This window comes from Rousettus aegyptiacus, unplaced genomic scaffold, assembly GCF_014176215.1.
Source record: "Rousettus aegyptiacus isolate mRouAeg1 unplaced genomic scaffold, mRouAeg1.p scaffold_m13_p_6, whole genome shotgun sequence".
Taxonomy (NCBI): domain Eukaryota; kingdom Metazoa; phylum Chordata; class Mammalia; order Chiroptera; family Pteropodidae; genus Rousettus; species Rousettus aegyptiacus.
Window position 1 is genome coordinate 113532408 of NW_023416309.1, and position 12798 is coordinate 113545205.

Sequence of the window (12798 nt, forward strand, 5' to 3'; positions counted from 1 at the left end):
CAAAGCTCCAGAAGCAGTGCGGGTCGCCGCGGGAGCCTCGCTCAGCCCGGAGCCCCCGGCCCGACCCCTGGAGGACCCTGGGCGGCTGCTCACGCCCTTCCCCGTCCACCCCCACCCCCCATACCCCCCACCCCCCGCCGCTCCACCCACACAGCACCCGGCTGTGGCCAGGGCCCCCTAGGGAGGCATGGGAGCCCCTTCCTCCCGACAACTCCTTTGGGTCATCACTCCTCCGTGAACGAATCCTCCTCCCGGGGGACCCGGGCAGGCTCCCGGGCCCTGAGTACCAGACGGGAAGCGCACTGCATCCCGCGGGGCCGCCAACCCCTGCTCCCACTTGCGTGGGCTCAGGCCGAGCCAGGATCTCCTCGCGCCTCACCGGGCCCCGCCAGGGAGTTCCCCGGCGTCGGGCATTGTGCCGCCACCGCCACCACCACGCAGCGCACAGGACTACCCTGCGTCTCCATGGAGCCCGACCCCAGGGCCCTTCCATTCACAAAATCGCCCCTCCGCCCCCCCCCCTCGGCTGGGCCACGTGTCCCAACCCCAGCCCGGGAAAGACTAGGAGCTCCCACCCTGTGTGCAGACCCCTGACCCCGAGGGCGCCACCCTTCCCCATGCGCCCTCGGGTTGGTCCCCAGGCATGCTCCGCAGCCCCGCCTCCCCCTGCGGGGTGCCGCGCTCCCCTCCCCAGGCCATGCCACCACCCCCACAGCCCCCAGCCGGCTCATGGCGATGGTGATGCCTGCCGCAGGGCGAAGCGCGGGTGGTGAGGGCCGGGCTACTCACGGGCTGAGCGCTCCCCGCGGCAGGTGACGGGGGCCCGGCAGCCAGGCCCTGGCTGCATCCCGGCCGCCGAGCGGGCAGCAGCGTCCCGGGGCCGCGCGGGCACCCGCGAGCCCGCAGCGAGGGGCGAGCGGGGCCGAGCTCAGGCTGCGGCGGCTGCGTCTCCTCCGAGCACGCGAGCGGCGGGGGCCGCTGTCCGAGGAGGCTCTGCCGGCTCCGGAGCGGCCCGCGGCTCAGCGCTCCGCACTCGCTCTTCCCTCAGCGCCTCTCTGCCTGCCTCCCTCTCCCCTCTCACCCCCCTTCCTCGCTCCTCTCTCTCCTCCCCCTTTCTCTCTCCCCCTCTCCCCGGTTCCTCTGGCTCGCTCGGCTGGAGCGAGGAGACAGCAGGAGCACGCGGAGGCTCGCGCGGAGCGCGCAGCACGGCAAGGGAGGGGGCTCCCGTGGCCGCGCGGCCGGAGGGGGGCGCGGTGGGGCGGGGAGGCCGCCTCCGGTTGAGTGGTTGAGTGCAGGCCGGATGCGCCCTGGTGCCCACAGCACCAACCCCGTGGAGCGCGGCACCTGGGCGGTGAGCAAGGCGCAGGGGTCCCCGCGAGCGCCGCCCTCCAGTCCAGAGCCCCGCCTCCCACCCCCCTACCCCCTACCCCCGCACCCCCCGCACCCCCGCCGCCTCCCCACGATCATGGGGGCGGGCAGCAGCCCCTATCAGAACCCCTGCCCTCCCACCGCCCTGGCCGAGAAAGGACAACACTGAGGATCCCCAGAATTGGGGCTCGGGGCAGGGAGGCTGAATGACCCCGCACCCCTCTGCCAGCCAGCCTGGCGCCTCCTCTTCTAGTCTGCCCCTACTCCTCCTATCCCCTTACTAGGGCCTGAAACTGGGTGCCTTGCCTTCCTGAGGATGGGGCAGGGCGTGAGCCAGCAGCGCAGGGCCCACTGCTGGGCGCCTGTCCAGACTGCCAATCCAACCCAACTTAAACGATTTAAATGTTTCTGCCTGGTGGGAGAAAGGGGCTGTCACCGTCAGGGGCTGGTTAAGGGTTTGCCGAAAATCAGAAAAGCTCGTGGTCCATGTCCCCACTTGCAGGACCCCCCAACTCAGGGGAAGGGCCCCAGTGTAGGGTCTGGGGCAGTCTCTAGCCTTGGGAGGGGGTGCAGAAAGAACGCTGAGGCCCAGGGCTCGTGGAGTGGGGGACCCTCAGTGCTGGCAGGAAGAGACCCAGGGACAAGACCCACGGATGGCCTGCCGGCAGCTGGCACTCGGCACCGAAGGCAGGCCAGAGGGCCTGGACTGTCCCAAACAGAAATGCAGTCGGGCAGGGCTCTGTCCTGTTTCTAAGCAAAAGACCCAGCACACAGAGCCCACCACCAAAGGGGGAGTTGAGGGGGAGGGGCTGCACCCTCCAAAACACCCTCAATCTGAAAACGAATGAAAAACTGGTCCCAGGTCGATTTTACTTCTGGACGTTGCTCTGGAACAATCACATCCCTCCTTGTACCTGCTGGTCCCGCTTTTCCGTATGGGGCGAAGAGCAGGCCATGGAGCCTGGGTTGGGCAGGGGCCTGGAAGGCTCGGAGGCAGCGAGGGGGCGGCGTACACCCAGGCCCTCGGTGTCTGGGGCGCCGCACAGCGGGCGGCCTTCTCTGCAGAGCAAGGACAGACAGTGCTCGAGACAAGTGGCTACTGTCCACTTACGAGCTTAATGCTTTTAATTTCTGGCCCTCTGGCCTGTCCGGGTCACTCATCTGTCCTGGCCAGTAGGCGTCGTGCGATACAATTTCAGGTTAGCCGCTTGGCCCCGCAGCCACACACCAGATCAACACCTGGTCTGAGCTTTCCGCAGCCCCCGTATCTGAAATGGCACGTCCCTGCTCAGAAGACCGAACTGCTTCTTTGTCCTCGGCTGTCAGATGGTCTGAGTGTTCATGGCCCTCAACACGCGGCTGGGCCCACTCACTCCCCGTCACCCACCTGTCTCCCTCCAGACAGGCCTCCTGCTTCACAGGTAAAGGTGGAGGCCCTTGCGAGCCACTGTCTCGGTCATTCCAGCCAAAGCTCCCTGAAGACAGCACCAGGCCTTGTGCCCAAACTCCACGGAGACCAGCCAGCGCTCGGGACACAGCAGGTCGCCCCAGACGCCACGTGGGTGGGCGGAAACCAGTATCCGAGGCCCCATCAGCTTCAGGACTGGCACACCCCGTCCCCCCAGGGCACAGGCCCCTGCAGTACTGGCCTCATTACAAGCCCCAGGGAACGCACCCTGTGGCCAGAAGGGGGGTCGAGGTGGTCCAACCAGGAGGCTCTCCATCTTAAGACAGCACCAAAGAGAATTTCACAAAGCTGATTTGGAACCTTTTTTTTTTTTTTTAAGTGAAACATGGAGAAGAAACTGAGAACGGTCCTTTATGATAATAATTAGGAAAGAAATAAAAAGATTAGCTCAGGGGCTAAAATGACAAGTGAACACACAGCTAATTTTGCTCCCTCTGAAACACCAAAAGAGAAGTTTTTTAAAGCCGTAATCCCCCAAGGACCTGGACAACAGGGAAAGGAAATGACAGCAAAATGTGGGCCCAGGAAAGCAGAGACAAGCAGTGCCTGGCCGCACGGAGCGAGTCCTCATCCCGCCATGGGGGAGGCAGGAAACAGGACTTCCAGAGGCTCAGAACCAGGAGGGGGGGGGGGGCAGGTCCCTATGGGGGTGGGGCAGGCGGCTCAGAGCAGCAGAGCTCTGTTTTAAGGAGCCCACAGGCTCTAGATGGCACCCAGATCGCTGTATGGCCCATCACCCTGGAAGGTGCAGCAGGGGCTCTGGGCCTGGGGACTTCACACATAGTGACAGAGGGGTGGGCACCCTGCGCTCTGAAGGCTGAGTCCCGCTCAGCCCCCGTAGCACTAACATCCTCTGGCAAGAGACGAGAAGGGTCTCCTTCCCCTGCCCACTGCAGGAGAAGCCTAAAGATGTGACTGCTGTTTTCTAGCAGATGGCCAAGACAGTCCCCATAAGGAAAGCCCAGTGGACAAGCCACCCAGTCCACAGAGCCTCCGGTGAGCTCTGCAGGAGCCCCAGGCCAAGGTGAGTAAACGACCTGGATCAGCAGACATCTGAGGAATGCCCTTTAGAGAAAGAGCCCCTACACAGGGCAGGGGGCTTCCAGGGTGGGGTAATGCGGAGGAAGCGGACGTTAGGCAGGAGGAGGAAATACCAGAGAGTCGCCTTTCACGTCCTCAGAGACGGCAGAGAAGATTCTGCCTCCATGAACCAAGAGCAGGATGCTATTTTAAGGAGAACATTTAGAGAACAAAAAAGGGCTGGAAGATTAAAAGCAGGAGAACAGAAACAAAAACCTCAACAGACAGTTTGGTAGAAGTGAGGGAATGTCCCAGAATGCAAAGCAAAAAGAAGAAAGAAAGGATAAAAGACTTTCTCAGCACAATGGATGGAAACTGACCCACATCAAGGCATGTTATCACGGAAAACAAAACACTGAGCCCAAAGACAGTTTCCACACGTTTCCAGGAATGAAAGAGCAGGAATGAGAATGGGCCTCAGAAGTCTCGACAGTGGCAACAGAAGCTAAAAGACAACAAAGTGTTGAAAAAAATGGTTTTCTGGCCTGGAATCTCTTATAGTGAGCCAAGTTAACAGTCAAATATGTGATTAAAATAAAGACATTTGCACATGCAAGATCTCAAAAAATTTCACTCCCCATGTACCACTTCTCAGGAAGCTACTAAAGGATGTGCTCCAACAAAACAAGAGAATAAAGCATGAAAAAGGACGAGATAAATTAAACCGGTCCAGTAAGACAGGGAGAGAGGAAGGGATTCCTCAGGATGGGAGGAAGGGAGACCACAGGACGGCGGTGCAGACCGGAGCGTGGCGGTGGCAGGTCCGGCTGTCCAGTACTCACACGGGTCGAGGCCCGCCATCACCAAAACGCCTTCTGGCGTCGCACTGCCCTCTGAACGCCGCAGGGACCCGGCGCAGGCTCTCGTCTGGATTTGGCCTGCTCTCCTCTCCATGTACTGCCGCCTCTGTAAGCTGAAGACACGCATTTCACCCCTCCGAGGTACCCTACTTTGTCCTCTTAACCAAGATGGCCATGCGGAGCTGAGAAACAGAAAATGCAGGTCGGCCTACTCCCCCAACCACCCCGTCACCACTCTGCCGGGCGTCCCAGATAGGGTAGGTCCCCGGTGCCCCAGGGAGCCCTCGCGGCCTTGCCAAGAGCCTCCTAGAACAGACGCCACGGTCCAGAGCCAGTGGGTTCGCCAGCCCCCTAGAAAGGGCTCTCGTAAACTCCAGGCTGTGGCCAGACTGTGACACCAAGACCACCCACCCTGTCGTCCCCAGGCTCCTCCAGCCAAGCCCCACGCAGCCACAGACAGAGGACGCTGTGGCTGGCTCTTCACCGGTCACCCTGCACGTGGGCAATGACAGCGCAACGATGAAAAGCGGAGGAAAACAAGCCAGCCGGGAGCTTCCTGCCCTTTCGGGTGCGTCCGGGCGGCCGGCCGCAGCTCCCGGGGAGCACGTCCGACACTCACTGCTGGGCGTCTTCGTTTGGCCTTTTAACCCTCTTCCCATTTAGAAAAAAAAAGAGGAGCTCGCTGCCAGCCTTAGCATCACGCGTAGCAACGCTACGTTTTCTAGGATTGACATTTTCAGCGATCAGGAATTACCATATTTTGTAAATGGAGATACCACTACTAAAAACAGGATGTTATAAATAGAATGATGACATTTGCTTCCAAAGACTATCGCTATACTAGAGCGATGTGAATATTATAATAAAAGCGAGATATTTCGTGGCAAACTCCGGAGGTGAGGTTAGGACCGTAATCTGCGAGTTATCTCGGGGAAATGGGTTAAGCCAACAGAATAAACCTCCTTGTCAAGAATGGATGTCCCGCCCTCTGCCCACACGCACACACGCACCAATGTTCACGCTGCCGACAAACGGCGTCCCTTCCCGCCTGCCACCACCGCTGGACGCGAGGGTTTCCCCTTCTGCCAGGCTTGGCTCGCTGCGGGACACGGAGAAGTGCCCGCCTATCCTGGGGACCCCCACACAGGCACAGCCCAAGGGCCTGGGGGAACGCATGACTGAAACCCGCACACGTTCTCGCACGCGGAACACGGAGCAGATGTGCACAGCTCACATCTGGTAGGGCTTGGGGGGCTGTGTCTCCCCAGACCCGGTGAAATACAGGTCACTGTGAAACCTCGCGGTTCAGAGGCACCAACCTACTCACCTAACCGGTGAAGTCTTGGGGCCCTAGGCCGCCCGGCCACCGTCTCTGGTCACAGCTGGTGAAGAGGAGCTCATCGCAGCCCCGCCTCGGCACCGAGTCCATCCCCCTTGTGGCCCTTCCTCTCCCATCTTCCCTGCTCCAGCAGCCTAGCCCACCAGCCCAAAAGCCCCACGGGCCCCCCCATCTTCCCCCCTTCACCACAGTCCCCGCCTCCTCCCCAACACCCCACAGAAACGGCTCTCCTGTGGTCACCAGGGATGGCGGTCACCAAACTAGCCTGTGGTCCCTCTTGGTGCACTTGATCATTAAGGCAGGTGGCCCTGCCTCTGCTCCCTTCCTGGACACGTCCGCCCACCCTCCAGCACAGCGCCCTGCGGCTCTTCTCCCCCGAGGCGGCTCCCTCTGCGCTTCCATCTGCTTCCCCTACCGCTCCCTGAAGCCCAGCTGTCCCGAGCTGTCGGCCCTTTCACGTCATCTCCCTCCGCGATCTCACCCTGCCCCCTGGTTTCACAGAGCTGGCAGCAACTCAGAGGTCCTTCTGTACAGTCCCCTATCACAGATGAGGAAACTGAGGCCCAGAGCGGCCAGGTGCGTGCCAGGGTCTCCAAGCGCGTGGGCGGCAGCTCCAGACCTCGGACCCGGCCCCTACCTGCAGGCGGCGTGGACCCGCCCCGGCGCTCGGCCTCGTGTCTCACGCGTGGGGGCGGGGGGTGCACCTGCAGCCACACGCACACACTTCCAGACGTGTCGTGTTTACGAGCGTGCAGCTCTCTATGAGCACCCAGTTGCTTTCGGTTCTAACATTTATCCCGAGGAGGGGGAACCACTGGCAAATCGTCCCACCTCCCTCCCACGTGGCTGGGAAGCGGCACAGGGAGACCAGGCAGCTCGGTCCCAGGTCCGCACCGTGCACACTTCAGTCCTCCGGGCTGCCCGATTATCGCTGCTGCTCTGGGGGAACAGGGAGGGCCTGGCGGCTGTGCGAGGCCGGTGAGCGGCGCGTCCCCGGGCACCTTCCAGCTTCTGCAGCCCAGAGCCTCCCAGAGCAGCTGGGGGAAGCACCCGGCAGGGGCCAGTGGGCTCTTCCCCGCCTTCTCAGACCTACTTGTTTTGAGCGGGACCCATGCCATATCTTGGAGCTCGGCCTGTGACTGCACAATATTCACCCAGAAAACAAATTAAAAATAGGAAAATCCATCGGAGTCGTGTGTCTGCCGAGGCAGAGTGCTGTCAGATTGCTAGGCAACCCCAGGCAGTCCTGTGGGAAGAAGACCTGTGCCAGGCTCGTTCCACAGAAGTCACACTCTTGTCCCTTTGTGTGGTTGTGCTCAGCCGACTGAGCAAAGCCATGGACAGAGGAGGGACGCCTAGCTGAAGGCGTGTGTGCCCGCCCGGACGGGTGGATTTTCTGGAGGACGGAGAAGATGCAGGGTGTCCACAGGGTGAGGGCACCTGGACACACACTGTGACAGCCATCTGACTTCTCATGTCCCTAGCCTCCGGCTGTTCAAACTCGTGCAGGCAAAACGCCTAAATTTTAGCTGATTTTCTCCCCGGTTCTCTTCATCACCTTCAGCAAGAGGGGAACGACAGCGGGGAGGAAGGCAGGTGCGGGGCGAGAGGCCAGTGCAGGTGGGGAGCGCGAGCTGGGCGCCCCGAGGCTGAGGCGGGCCACTTCTTGCAGTTTGGGCCTCACCGCGATCACATGACGATGTCCGTGGACGTTGAAACACTGGCGACAAGTGCGAGGTGCCTCTCACAGGAAGAGGCAGGGACACGGCACTGCGGAGAGCACAGTTTTCCGCGTGACTCTCAGGTCTCTAGCGCGGGAGAGGCTGAAGCCAGCAGAGCTTTGGCCCTGTGGGGTGCACGGACACCTCCCAGGCCAAGGGGACAAGACCCGGGACAGACGATGGCATCGGACAAGCCTCAGAGCAGGCTGGGGCTGGCCGTCTGCTGACCCAGCCTGCCGGCCAGAAGGAACCTCTGTTACAGCCCCCAGCAGAGTACCGCCCAGCTTGGCAGGGCGGGGCGCCCTGGCCCCCACGACCGTGCTGCTGTTTCCTGGCGTCAGCCAAAATCGCCCGCGGTCCTCGGGCAGCTGACATCATGAATTTCACACAAGGCGCAGGGGCACCTGGACGTACCTGGAGGCCGGCAGGGGGCACGGCCACCTCCCTCCAGACACGGGCGTCCCGGTCCCTAGTGTCCCGCCCCCGCCGGTCCCGCGCACGTGTCCAAGCACGATGGCGGGATTTGCTCAGTCCCGTCGATTTAACCCCCTGATCGAGGCACACACATTTCCCAGATGTTTCCTGGGCCCCCGTGGGTGCCAGCATCTCATCTCATGTACTCCTCACGATCTCCCCTGAACAGGTGCTTCAACCGGCCCCTTTGGCAGACAGATAAACTGAGGACCTGAGGACGGGGCAGGGCAGGAGCTGGAATCTGAAGGGGCCCTGCTCGTGTGGACGTGGGCGCACAGCTTTACGACGGTGCACGGAGAGACACGCTGCTGTGGGCTGAACGGTGTCCCCCAAAAGATGCCAAGCCCTGACCCCCGTAGCTCAGAATGTGACCTCATGCGGAAACCGGGTGCTTGCACATGTAGCCAAGTGAAGATGAGGTCACCAGGGTGGGCGCTGACCCAACATGACTGGTGGCCAGATTAGCAAAGGAATGAGGACACAGATGACCACACGGGAGCCGCCTATGTGAGGACACAGGGCGGGAGGCAGAGATTAGAGCGATGCAGCCGCAAGCCAGGGGGTGCCGGGGCGGCCGCGGCCAGCGGGCTGAGAGGCAGGCAGGGCCCGCCCTGCGCTTCTGGAAGGAGCGCAGCCCTGCTGACCTAGACCCCGGCCCCCGCCTGTGAGAACCCACTTCTGTGGGGTTAAGCCATGTGGCTGTGCTGTGGCACAGAGTTATGGTGGCCCCAGGACGGTGGCACGCACCTCGGCAGGGCGGAGCCAACAGTGGCCCCGCGCGGATGAACCTCCCGCCGCCCGAGGACAGCGCCCCGCCCACACCCAGGGCCTGACGCTTAGTCTCACCCCTTTCCCGGCCACCAGCCCAGGAAGCAGGACGCTGCCCGCCTGGCCTGCAGAGCTGGCTCCCAGCAGCCCCAGGGCTTGGTTAATGTGGAAATGGAGGGTCCTTGGCAACCACTATTATCCCCAGACCCCACCCTCGCCTCCCGCCTCCTCCACTGGACGTTTGGAGCACAGGCAAATGGTGAAGCACCTGACACCAAGCATGAGGATGCGGACCCTGAGGGAGGAGCCTGGGTCCCCGGCGACCTAGAGCTCAGCCGCCTGCCTCTGGGCGGTCACTCTGGACGCCCTGAAGGCCCTGTGCCTGGAGTGGCCGCTGCGCTCGGCCCCGCCCACGTCCTAACCAAAACCACGCTGCCACGCCATCCCACGCTGCACTTCCAACAGGAGGCCGGGAGATGGGCTGGGCAGGGATCGCCTGGGACACGCTACGGCTCACAGAAAGAACTTAGGACCAGGTCACCTGCTCTGCCGGCCACCCAGATGGGGCAAAGCCGGTGCCGGGTAGGTCTTCCCCCACCCCCCAGCGGATCCCCCCGGGCCTGTCCAGGGGGGCACGCCCTTCGCCACCACGGCTCCCCTGTTCTGTCCCCGCAGTGGCCACGAACGACCCGAAGCCCCCAGGTTCCTCGGACCAGGGCCCCGCCCAGCGCACTCCCCAGCCCCCTCTCAATCTTGAGAACAGCTGGTCACCCAGGGGGCGCCCCCAACAGGTTCCCCCCGGGGAAAAACACTGCCAATGAGACGCGGACGTGGCCTCGGGACCGCCCACCAAGCACAGCCACGGGTGCCACCCACGCTGCCACCCGCCTGGAGACAGGGCAGCGCCGCCCCTGGAGGGCAGCCCGAGGCCCTGGGGCAGAGGGCGGCTGCCTGCATGGGGGAGGCACCCCATCACATTTGGGACTCGGCTGTTTCCTCTGCTACGGCCCCTTGGCGCACCTCCAGAAGTCAGAGCCTGCCACTCCAGCTGAAGCAGCTCCCACCCACCCCAAACGAGCCCTGTGGGGACAGGCAGCCTGGTGCGTCTCCCTGCAGGGAGAGCTGTGTGGGAGCGGGGGGGGGGGGGCTGCTGTTGCTGCAGGTGCTTGTCCGCCTTCCGGAAGTTCATTCTTCTACAAAAGAGCCCCTCTGCCTCACTCCCCAGTTTGCTAGCTCCGCTCTCCCTGCTTCCAGAGCTCTGTCATGAGTCCCACCTGGCAAGAAAGGGAGGGGACGGCTCTCCAGCTGCAAAAACTCAAGGTCATGCAAAGAGCCCTCCATCTCCAACCATGCCCTCCCCCCCGGGTTGGCAGAGCACAGGACAGCCTTGTTCTCAGGTCTGCTGCCCTGCTCAGGGGACCTCGCGGCACCCAGTCCCCGCAGAACTGGGCTATGAGCATGCAGAAGCCCCTGTGGACTTGCCTGGGGGCCCCGACTCCAAACGGAGGGATGTGCTGACCTTTCCTTGGGCACGCATGGTCCCCATGCCCATCCCGCCCACCGGGAGAGTCCACCTCTGCCCCCGCTCCCCTCCCACAAGAACAAGGACAGGCCTAGGGATGGCCGACCCAGCCAATCGCTTTGGACCCCACGCGGACCGCTGGCCCAGATGTGCCCTCTGCTCAGCTTTCTGCAAACCCGGCATTGCCTGCCCCCGAATGCAATTCCCTGCCCCTTCGCAGGTCACACACACCTGACACCAGACGGAACGCAGCACCAGGAACAGGGGCCGGCGAGGCGAACCTCGTGCTTTTTTTAAACTGAGGTGAAATTCACATAACAGGTTTAACGGCTTTCAAGTGGCACTTGGCGCATTGACATCAATGCTCGACCATCCACTGTCTGGTTCCAAAATACCCCCATCACCCGCGAAGAGGCCCCACGCCCCGAGCAGCCACCCCATCCCACTATTCTCTCCAAGGCACGGGGCTCTGTCGCACCATCCTTGTCTTCTTGGCTTGGTCACTTATCCCCATCAACACTCAGGGACTTTCCAAGGGTGTCCCATGAAGGGATGAACAAAGTCCTAAGCTGCAAACAACTCTGCCATTTGCCCCAGGAAAGTCGATCCAGGCACAGGGTCTTTGGTCATTCTCTTATTCACCGAAAGGTCCCCGAGCACCTGCTAAGTGGCCCGCGGTCATGAAAAGGTCCAGTCCTCCCTCCAGGCGCTGGACGCCAAGCTGGGGACGCAGATGGGGAAACACCTAAATGACAAGGCCACAAGGCGCGTGCCCGGAGGACGACAGGAAAGACACTCCACCCACTGAGCGGCCTCGCCCCCTGCATCGACATTCCCAGGCATACTTCACGTGAACGTGGCCTCTTCACCTCCCGCACCGCCCCGAAACACCGAAGACGGGGCACATGTGCTGACGAGACCCCCGAGGCGCGGGGTCTTGAAGAGGCAACTCACAAAAGACGACTTTCAAAGGACCCCAAAATAGGAACACCATCTAATCTCACCAGTCACCAAAACGATGCAAATCCAAACAAAAACACGCTTCCTTTTCCCCCACCGACTGCGTCCAGTGCTTCTGGGGCTGCCGCGAAGTGACCGCCCGGCACGGCTGGTGGGATCAGCGGCGTAACGCTCCCGGAGGGCAGACTGGCACCTGGATCAAAAGCTTTCAAAACGTGTTTAACCTTTAACTCGGCGGTTCCACTTGTAGGAACTTACCCTAAGGAGACACTCAGGAACAAACGCGAAGGTTCATCTCAAAAGGTTTATGTACTAGAACGTTCGCGGAGACGCTTATGACATCAAAAGACTGCAGAGCAAGCCGAACGAAGGGCCAGCTCCAGGGTGCCCGGTAAACAACCTGTGCTCACGAGAGCCCTCCGCCCTCCCGGAGAGCGCGGAGCCGCTGCGCAGGGTTTGCGGACGCGCTTCTGCGGCTGTGCGCAGGGCGCAGCGAGAAGCACTCGGCCTCCGCGCAGCTGGACGACCCTGGTTCTTGATTTTTTTCGAATTTTCTAATGTAGTCGAAGTTTTCTATATATGGCCTGAACTGCACTTGCCATCAGGAAAAACGTAAGGAGAATTCTTTAAATTCAATCGGAAGCGTTCCAGAGGCAGCTTGTCCTCCAGCGCACTAGCTGCAGCGGGCGGAAGAACCCAGGAGGCCTGCGGGGGCCGGGGGGCCGGGGGGCCGGGGGGCCGGGGGCCAGGAAGCCGGAAGAGCACCTAGGACAGCGCCGCGCCCCGCGCACTGACCGGACTCAGCGCCCATGCTGCAAACAGGTCCCTGGCCAGTCGGGGAGGGGGCTGCTGCTGCTGTGGCTTTCATTGCCCACTCGGGAGCCAGACTCAAAACACAGAGCAGGAGAGCGCCCAGGAGGCGCTTGCCGTCTTCCAGGAGGGCAAGTCTGGCGGCGAACTGCCGACCCGCCCTGCCGACGCTCTTTTCAGGCTACCAGGCTACGGTTTAAGCTGATTTCCTGGCATTGAGCCATCAGGACGTCGCATGCACCTCCTAACCCTCCCCCCGGGCTTTTAGGAGAAGGCCTCTGCCCAGGTTTGTTATTTTGAACTGAAGTTCTGGAAATTTCTTCCTCACGAAATAGATATTTTTAAAACTCGTGATTCATGAGAGGACTAGAATAAAAAATATTTACGGAATCCCTACTACGGGCTGGCACCTAAGATGCATTTTCTCATTTAACCTTCGAAATAATGCCGCAAGGCCAGCGTTACTGCCCTCGGCTTACAGATCAGGA

At 61.7% G+C, this 12798-nt stretch overlaps 1 protein-coding gene across 8 annotated transcripts in view; it reads right to left on the bottom strand.

The window, feature by feature from the left end:
* Positions 1 to 7015, bottom strand: part of RBFOX3 (RNA binding fox-1 homolog 3) — a 217995-nt gene extending 210980 nt beyond the window's left edge. For 5 of the 8 annotated variants that reach the window (XM_016143271.2, XM_016143274.2, XM_016143272.2 and 2 more), the window contains exon 1: positions 790 to 862. The gene's annotated coding sequence lies outside the window, so the exon portion shown is untranslated. Of the gene's footprint in view, positions 1 to 575; positions 599 to 789; positions 863 to 6043; positions 6067 to 6949 lie in introns of those variants that run through there. The other 3 variants (XM_016143268.2, XM_016143270.2, XM_036222670.1) reach the window with 3 other exon arrangements.
* Between the last annotated feature and the right edge of the window lie 5783 nt (positions 7016 to 12798).